This window comes from Salmo salar, chromosome ssa15 (genome assembly GCF_905237065.1).
Source record: "Salmo salar chromosome ssa15, Ssal_v3.1, whole genome shotgun sequence".
In the NCBI taxonomy this organism is placed as follows: domain Eukaryota; kingdom Metazoa; phylum Chordata; class Actinopteri; order Salmoniformes; family Salmonidae; genus Salmo; species Salmo salar.
The window spans coordinates 55,497,910-55,508,511 of NC_059456.1; positions in this window are offsets into that span (position 1 = coordinate 55,497,910).

Genomic DNA, 10,602 nt, shown 5'->3' on the forward strand with positions numbered 1-10,602 from the left:
TTCCATGGCCTGCATACTTACCAGACATGTCACCCGTTGAGCATGTTTGGGATGCTCAGGATAGACGTGTACGGCAGCGTGTTCCAGTTCCACCAATATCCAGCAACTTCGCACAGCCATTGAAGAGGAGTAGGACAGCGTTCCACCGGCCACAATCAATAGCCTGATTAACTCTATGCGAATGAGATGTGTTGCGCTGCATCAGGCAAATAGTGTTCACACCAGATACTGACTGGTTTTCTAATCCACACCCTTACCTTTTTTTTAGGGTATCTGTGACCAACAGATCAATGTCTGTATTCCAAGTCATGTGAAAGCCTTAGAATTTGGCCTAATGAATTTATTTCAATGGACTGATTTCCTTATATGAACTGTAACTCAGTAAAATCGTTGAAATTGTTGCATGTTGCGTTTATATTTTTGTTCAGTATATATGCATTGCTGCCAGTGTCAGGTCGATATACCTCCTATTCAAGGTTACTTGTGTGGCCAACTGAGATGTTTCCATTTTCATGTACAAAGAATGTTTCACAACGTATATTTCCTGTGAACCATGAACATTTGCCTTGTTCCCCTGGGAGTCAGGCATTTATCCTGGATGTTCAACCTCACATCTTCTGTAAATGTTAATGATAAACACTTCATTTAAAACTAATATAAGGTTGTTTCATAATAACCTGGAGACATTGAGATTATGTGGAAAACAGCTCATAATAAGCAACTGTAAGACCCCTCTTCACTCCTGAGTCATGTGATGTTGGCCTAAAACAGGAAAAGTTTTGAAAAGCTCAATCCAAACTTTTCCAAAACCCTTTTCTTTTTCATTTTCCATTTCAAATGGTTTCGCTAAGGTGCGCCCTACCGAACGTGACCCTGGTTAGGCTTGGTTTCGGGAAGGAAGTTTTCGAACTCAATGATTCCGCCCTTACATAATGCTTCCCAGTGAAGCACTATGTCTTATTTAGAGAATTGGACCTGAGCCAGATGATGTTATGCTCCCATGACCCTCCACCACATAGCCCACACCACATAACCACATCTTCCTCTGCTGCTGTGAAACATCTCTGATATTTAGACACACACATGCAAGGAAAACACAAACACTGATTCCACAAACATCTCAGCTAGTTTTGTAACAGCTGCATGTGAGTTGCTCTGTGGTGTAGGTAAACAGACACAGGCATGAATCCAAGTAATTTATAGAGATCTCTAATGACTCTGGCATGAATACTTTTAACTCTCCCAAAGGGCGTGTGCCGTGAGGACAGTTATTTGGCCAACACGAACACCATGATTACTGCGCCACAATAACAATTGTAGTTTTGCTACAGCTGCTACACAGAACCTCTGTGGGTAGTAAAAATATATGATTATCTTTAACTCAAAAACATTATTATCCCCAAGGGGAGTGTCCTGTCAGGACAATTACTAGGCCAGGAGAAACAGGAATACTGATTATTTGACCTCAATAGCCTCCATGCAGTATTATCTATTGGATTTGGGCATACCGGCAGACTTCTCTGGTTGTGCATAATGTTTTTATCACACAGACAGGCGAACAATAGCTAGCTGATGCAAAACAACAAAATTGCCCTTTTATAAACCTAATGCCATTAAAACGTGTCTCAACGGATGTTTAAAACTTGTGAATAATATTATCCCTAATGGGAGCGTGCAGTAAGGACAATTAGCTTACCAGGCTGGAGGAAACAAGAACAATGAGGCCTGGATTCTGCGCTTGTCTTTTAATTGTCCTAATGGTTATGAAAATCACATTCACGTCAAACACTGCGGATGTTGGCTCAAGCGTAAATTACATTTAAAAGCCAAGTGCAGTGTGCATTTGAATGTATCCTGGCCTGATTATCTGACCTCCTGTAAGCTTTGCTTACAGCTTCATGCTACACTACAGCTGTGTGTGGTAGCTGCCTGGTCCCATTCTGTACGTGCTGTAGACTCTTTTACAGTTGTCATGCCATGCGACTTTGGCATGACAACGAAGGAACAAAAAGAGAGAGGAGTTGCCTGATACACAAACAAACAGGACTGGAAGGTCCTAGATTTAGATAAGCCAGAGCAATGTGTGGAAGACAGGTAGGTGGGTGGACACAGGCATAAATGCATTTAGCTCCCTATAAAAAAAAAAGCCAACATAACCAATTGCTTAATCAGCATTATTCTGTGAGTTCAGTGGACTTCAAAATGACAATCAGTATTATAAATTAATGTTTGCTTAAAACCACTCGAAACCACGCCCATCATTATCACATTTCCCAGCATGCTCTATTGCAGGTGGATTTTCTGAATATTTTGTTTCAATACCTGTGCTTATGCATGTACATTGATTGGTTGATTAATCATATGCTACACAAAAATAAATACCATACATTTTTCTTAACTAATCCAATCTGTTAGTAGTTGGATTTATTGCACCCATTACTGAGATGGCTGTTCCAGTTTATATGATTTTGGTTCTCTCAACTGACTCTCCAACCAACTCTGCAGTCTTTTTCAGTGCAGGTTGCAGGTGATTAAAAGTTCAAATTGCTGTATATTCTCACTCTGGCTGGATTCCGATAGAATACAATTCCAAATTGAGCCTGCAAAAAACAGCAGAAAAAGGGTTAAATCTATGAAATCCATAGTACTCCATCTAAGAGCAGCATATCCCAGGCATTTTATTCGTGTTTCTCAAAACCGGGATAGGAGATTATTCACGGTATTGTAAATGGGATAGGATGTAGTAATGTGCAGTTCGCAAATTATTAGTTATTTTTGAACACCTATTTTACTGACAGTAAGTCATTATTTGTTTTTCTGAGTGACTCGTTCATTTTAGTCGTTCGTTTGACCTGATGGCCGCAAAGAATTCTACAGCAGGATTAATACGCGCTCCTCCGGTGACTCTGGAGACGTGCACCAACCAACAACTGTCTGTCATATAGACTGAGTGCACAAAATATTAGGAACTCCTGCCCTGCCCTTTCATGACATAGACTGACCAGGTTAATCCAGGTGAAAGCTATGAGTACTTATAAATGTAATTTGTTAAATCCACTTCCATCAGTGTAGATGAAGGGGAGGAGACAAGTTAAATACGTTTTTTTAAGCCTTGAGACAATTGAGACATGGATTGTGTGTGCCATTCAGAGGGTGAATGGGAAAGACAAAATATTTAAGTGCGTTTGAACTGAGTATGGTAGTAGGTGCCGGGCGCACCGGTTTGAGTGTGTCAAGAAATGCAACTCTACTGGGTTTTTCATGCTCAACAGTTTCCCATGTGTATCAAGAATGGTCCACCACCCGAAGGACATCCAGCCAACTTGACACAACTGTGGGAAGCGTTGGAGTCTTCATGGGCCAGCATACCTGTGGAATGCTTTCGACACCTTGTAGAGTCCATGGCCCGACGAATTGAGGTTGATCTGAAGGCAAAAGGGGGTGCAAGAGATTTACTCCTTAAAATGGCTTCGCCTCGAGCCTCAGAACAGTCCTTGTCAGGAGTTGTCACAAGATAATTCCCTGGCTTGGCTTGCACTCATAGATGTGTTGGGACTAGGCCTATATTTTAGTTGAGAGATGAAATAGTAGCCTATGAATATATAAAAACAACGTTTTTTTATTTAAACGGTAACCCATTGTAGAAAAACAATTGTACACTTGAGGTTGTGCAAAATGACTTTTTTAGCACAGCTGTGCTGATCTACGGTACTCGGCTCCGCCCCGTACCTATGACCGCAGCACAGCCATGCTAAAAAAGTTGTGTAGGATGCCCTATCGTGTACAATTGCTTTATTATAAAACCGGTTGTTTGGATCCTGGATGCTAATTGGTTGATATGTGGGACAAAACCCCCCTCAAAATACCTTGACATAATGTCATAATTCCACTGCCCCGCAGCCCAGACAGGAAATTCATAAACTTAATCTCCCTCAGTAAGAGAGCATCTACACAAGTTAAAAAAAAAAAAATCGCAACATTTAGGGTTGTATAAACCTACCTGTCTGACTCTACAACCTGTGCAACAATGTGTCTGTAATACCCTTGTTTGAACCAGGTATTGAGTTTATTTGTTATAATTAATTGGTATTATATTTAAAAGATTATTGAATTGCTCCTAAACTGTAATGTTGTTAATGCATTATGCTTTTTGAATAAATATTTATTTAATGTATAAGTGATTAGTTTGTTTTACTTTGAAGTTTAAGTTTTGACCAATAAGGTCGCTTGTTAAGTTGTGGCCAATGGGAGTTGACCTGGTTAACGGGAGTCCTTGGAAAAAAGAGAGGGAAAAAGACGTTGATGAGAGGATGGACGTTTTACCTTAGGACGGTTGGTGAAGGAAAATTATAAAAGAAGACGACAGAACTAGAACAAAACCCATACCTACTAAGACATGAAGGGAAATACATGTTTTATTTTATAAAAAAGTTGTTATAATTTTGTTAAAACTTAGTAAAGACTGAAGCTACCGTCTCTTCGTGGAGGTATTTGCCAGCCTTGAGGTTAGCCTAGCATCGTGTGACACCGGGAGATAATTGATTGGGAAGCTTAACGAGTTTGTGTTCCCATGGGATATCGGTTACGGCTAAGGAGTACTGTCTGCATGGGTAGCTGTGCTTGCCTTGGACTTTGTGAGGAAACCTGCATGGAACTGCCATATTTCGCTGAGGGAATATCTACCAAGTAGTGAGTAACCACAACGTGAGGTGCTTCTGGATATTTTTGGGTGTCGTCTTTTTTTTGTTGAACTCCAACGCGCGCCAACGGTCTATTTAAGCAAACTTGAAATAATTTGGACACGGGTTGTGCATGACTCATTGGGGTTTATTATTTTTTATTTCTTTTGATGTTGTGTTTGAAAATGTATTTGTGTTTGAAAATGTTTTAATACACATATGGAACGTTATGTATGTTGCCTTGGTGGAGTCATTGAATGTTTCAATTTAATTTAATGCATGGGATGGTTTATCCTGATTCAATAACAGAAACCTATAATCATTTAATCTGAAGTTAATACCCTATTGTCATAACCCTAGATAGTTTACAATAGGAATTCTTATTGGAGATGTCCTTCTCACCTAACATCCCATGCTGTTGAGGCACTCTACATAAGTTAATATTGTGAGAGTCACATTCGAGCCTGGTGAGAGGGTTACATGTCATTTTACAAATGCGATCTCTCAGGTGGCAGTAGGCGAGCTAACCCAAGAATGAACATGAAACTAATAATTCACCATGGATACCGTAACCACTCAAAATTGTGTTACTGTTTTGGTGTGTTTGATGTGCCACCAAGGAACTTGAAATTCTCGACCCGGTCCACTACAGCCAAGTCGATGTGAATGGGGGCGTGTTCAGCCCTCCTTGTCCTGTAGTCCATGATCAGCTCCTTTGTCTTGCTCACGTTAAGGGAGAGGTTGTTGTCAGGTCTCTGACCTCCTCCCTATAGGCTATCTCATCGTTGTCGGTGATCAGGTCTACCACTGTTGTGTCGTCAGCAAACGTAACCTGTTAGGGCTAGGGGGCAGTATTTGCACGGCTGGATAAAAAAATGTACCCGATTTAATCTGGTTACTAATCCTACCCAGTAACTAGAATATGCATATACTTATTATATATGGATAGAAAACACCCTAAAGTTTCTAAAACTGTTTGAATGGTGTCTGTGAGTATAACAGAACTAATTTGGCAGGCAAAACCCTGAGACATTTTCTGACAGGAAGTGGATACCTGATGTGTTGTATTACCTTTAAACCTATGCCATTGAAAAACACAGGGGCTGAGGAATATTTTGGCACTTCCTATTGCTTCCACTAGATGTCTCCAGCCTTTACAAAGTGTTTTGAGTCTTTTACTGTGAGATCTGACCGAACAAGAGCCATGGAACGGTGATGGCCGATTAGACTCTGGCGCGCGAGTTCATGTTGGGTACCCTCGTTCCAATACGTTATAAAAGAGAATGCATTCGTCCACCTTGAATATTATTCATGTTCTGGTTAAAAAAGGCCCTAATGATTTATGCTATACAACGTTTGACATGTTTGAACGAACGTAAATATATTTTTTCCCCTCGTTCATGAAGTGAAGTCCGGCGGGCTTAGATCATGTGCTAACAAGACGGAGATTTTTGGACATAAATGATGAGCTTTTTTGAACAAAACTACATTCGTTATGGACCTGTGATACCTGGAAGTGACATCTGATGAAGAGAATCAAAGGTAATGGATTATTTACATAGTATTTTCGATTTTAGATCTCCCCAACATGGCGGCTAGTCTGTATCGCAACGCGTATTTTTCTGGGCGCAGTGCTCAGATTATTGCAAAGTGTGATTTCCCAGTAAGGTTATTTTTAAATCTGGCAAGTTGATTGCGTTCAAGAGATGTAAATCTATAATTCTTTAAATGACAATATAATATTTTACCAATGTTTTCTAATTTTAATTATTTAATTTGTGGTGCTGACTTGACTGCCGGTTATTGGAGGGAAACGATTTCCTCAACATCAATGCCATAGTAAAACGCTGTTTTTGGATATAAATATGAACTTGATAGAACTAAAAATGCATGCATTGTCTAACATAATGTCCTAGGAGTGTCATCTGATGGAGATTGTAAAAGGTTAGTGCATCATTTTAGCTGGTTTTATGGTTTTGGTGACCCTGTCTTTGAATTGACAAAACATTACACACAGCTATTGTCAATGTACTCTCCTAACATAATCTAACTTTATGCTTTCGCCGTAAAACCTTTTTGAAATCGGACAACGTGGTTAGATTAAGGAGATGTTTATCTTTCAAAGGGTGTAAGATAGTTGTATGTTTGAAAAATTTGAATTTTGACATTTATTTGGTTTCAAATTTGCCGCTCTTGAAATGCACCTGCTGTTGATGGAGTGCACCACGGGTGGGACGCTTGCGTCCCACCTAGCCCATAGAGGTTAATGATGGTGTTGGAGTCGTGCTTGGCCACGACTGTGAAAAAGGAGTACAGGAGGGGACTAAGTACGCACCCCTGAGGGGCCCTGTGTTGAGGATCAGCGTGGCAGATGTGTTGTTGCCTACTCTTACCACCTGGGGGCGGCCCGTCAGGAAGTCCAGGAGCCAGTTGCAGAGGGAGGTGTTTGGTCCTAGGGTCCTTAGCTTAGTGATGTGCTTTGAGGGCACTATGTTGTTGAACGCTGAGCTCAAGTCAATTAACAGCATTCTCACATAGGTGTTCCTTTTGTCCAGGTGGGAAAGGGAAGTGTGGAGTGCAATGGAGATTGCATCATCTGTGGATCTGTTGGGGCGGTATGCAAATTGTTTTGGGTCTAGGGTTTCTGGGATGAACTGCCTTTCAAAGTTATTAATGACTACAGACATGAGTGCTACCGGGCGGTAGTCATTTTGGTAGGTTACCTTGGTGTTCTTAGGCACAGGGACTATGGCGGTCTGCTGGAAACATGTAGGTATTACAGACTGTCAGGGAGAGAACAGCTGGTGCTCTCATGCATGGTTCAGTGTTGCTTGCCTCAAAGCGAGCATAGAAGGCATTTAGCTCATCTGGTAGGCTTGCATCATTGGGCAGCTTGCGGTTGGGTTTCCCGTTGTAATCCGTAAGAGTTTGCAAGCCCTGCCACATCCGATGAGCATCAGAGCCGGTTTAGTAGGATTGGATCTTAGTCCTGTATTGACACTTTGCCTATTTGATGGGTCATCAGAAGGCGTAGTGGGATTTCTTATAAGCGTCTGGAATAATGTATCGCTCCTTGAAAGCGGCAGCTCTAGACTTTAGTTCAGTGCGGATGTTGCCTGTAATCCATGGCTTCTGTTTGGGATATGTACCTACAGTCACATGTGCCATTAACCTAGCCTACTGATTAGCGATGTCTGGACAAGTATTAATCAGCGAGTTTTTGAAGAAAACCACCCAGACAAGAAAAATGAATTGATGTTGAAATGCAGGCGAGGGGCAATAATGCACACGACGAGCAAGCATCATGTCCGAACGAAACACCGCCTGCTAACATACAGAAAAAATGGCTGATGCATGACCCAGTAGATGGGGTGAATTGTTTTTTGTGTGAAATGTGCAATCACTTGCTGAAATGACCCAAATTAGAGACCACCCTTGCTCAGAGGAACATCTTTTCCATGAGGGATGCTATGACAATGTGTTCAGGGGGACAACAATAACCAAGTCAGATGAGAGTACTACCCACGCTTTCACTGAAACCAGGCAGCATTACATTCAGCATCTAATTGATTGGTTGTACAAGAGATTCCCTGAAGACGATATGGATTTACTGCTTTGACGTCGTCGTAAATCGTACCCGATACCTGGCTCGAAGAAATGGTGAGTTAAATAAGGAGCCATATTGGCTTTATTTTGAATTTAATCAATAAGCATAACACAATAGATCCAATTGACCTACCGGTAGCCAAGGGGACAAAATTTGTTTGTGAAGATGAATTTGCATAATATACATGTGATTTCTCTCATTCTGAGCACTGTGGGTGGATGCCCTAATGTGTTAAGCACCCAATGCATATGGATGCCCAGTACATTTTTCAAATATTCAGTAAATTAGAATCTTGGAGACTCTGTCACATACACACAACCACCATGCATTGTTACTACTATTTATTATTTATCATGCTGCTCAGCCAATTTAAACTTGATTTTATGCATATCCAGTGCCTTCAGAAAGTATTCACACCCCTTGACTTTTTCCACAATTCGTTGTGTTACAGCCTGAATTTAAAATTGATTCGATTTTAGATTTTGTGTCACTAGTTTACACACAATACCCTATAATGTCCAGTGGTGGAAGAAGTACCCAATTGTCATACTTGAGTAAAAGTATAGCTACCTTAATAGAAAGTTACTCAAGTAAAAGCGAAAGTCACCCAGTAAAATACTAACTCAGCAAAAAAAGAAATGTCCTCTCACTGTCAACTGCGTTTATTTTCAGCAAACTTAACATGTGTAAATATTTGTATGAACATAACAAGACTCAACAACTGAGACATAAATTGAACAAGTTCCACAGACATGTGATTAACAGAAATTGAATAATGTGTCCCTGAACAAAGGGGGGGTCAAAATCAAAAGTAAGAGTCAGTGTCTGGTGTGGCCACCAGCTGCAGTAAGTACTGCAGTGCATTTCCTCCTCATGGACTGCACCAGATTTGCCATTTCTGTGAGATGTTACCCCACTCTTCCACCAAGGCACCTGCAAGTTCCCTGACATTTCTGGGCGGAATGGCCTGAGCCCTCACCCTCCGATCCAACAGGTCCCAGACGTGCTCAATGGGACTGAGATCCGGGCTCTTCACTGGCCATTGCAGAACATACACAGAACGAGCAGTATGGCAAGTGGCATTGTCATGCTGGAGGGTCATGTCAAGATGAGCCTGCAGGAAGGGTACCACATGAGGGAGGAGGATGTCTTCCCTGTAACTGTCGCTGGACCGGAGGAGGATGTCTTCCCTGTAACTGTCGCTGGACCAGACAGGACTGGCAAAAAGTGCTCTTCACTGACGAGTCGCGGTTTTGTCTCACCAGGGGTGATGGTCAGATTCGCGTTTATCATCGAAGGAATGAGCTGTAACGCACAGCGTTGAGATTGCCTGCAATGACAACAAGCTCAGTCCGATGATGCTGTGACACACCGCCCCAGACCATGACGGACCCTCCACCTCCAAATCGATCCCGCTCCAGAGTACAGGCCTCGGTGTAACGCTCATTCCTTCGACGTTAAACACGAATCCGACCATCACCCCTGGTGAGACAAAACCGAGACTCGTCAGTGAAGAGCACTTTTTGCCAGTCCTGTCTGGTCCAGCGACGGTGGGTTGTTGCCGGTGATGTCTGCCTTACAACAGGCCTACAAGCCCTCAGTCCAGCTTCTCTCTGCCTATTGTGGACAGTCTGAGCACTGATGGAGGGATTGTTCCTGGTGTAACTTGGGCAGTTGTTGTTGCCATCCTATACCTGTCCCGCAGGTGTGATGTTCGGATGTACCGATCCTGTGCAGGTGTTGTTACATGTGGTCTGCCACTGCGAGGACGATCAGCTGTCCGTCCTGTCTCCCTGTAGTGCCGTCTTAGGTGTCTCACAGTACAGACATTGCAATTTATTTCCCTGGCCACATCTGCAGTCCTCATGCTTCGTTGTAGTATGCCTAAGGTACGTTCATGCAGATGAGCAGGGACCCTGGGCATCTTTCTTTTGGTGTTTTTCAGTCAGAAGGCCTGCAGCAAAATCAGATTAGCATATAGGCCAAGGATTAGATATGTATATATTTTTTAAAATGTTTGTACATAATGTCTCCGCCATCATTTCATATGACCGAAAACGACTTGTGGACTTCAGAACAGTGATCACTAACCTTGATTTGGATCGGCAGCACTAGACATTCTGTTTACTCAGGACCAGGCCCTAATCTCCGGGATTTGAAAGAGGAAGCCGTGGCGAATTTCTTTTTTCTGTTGCTGAATGTGCAGTCACTGGAGAACAAACTGGATGAACTCGACACTATCCTATCAACGGGACCTGAAGAACTGTTATATCCTATGTTTCTCAGAGTATTGGCTGAACAAGGACATAGAAAATA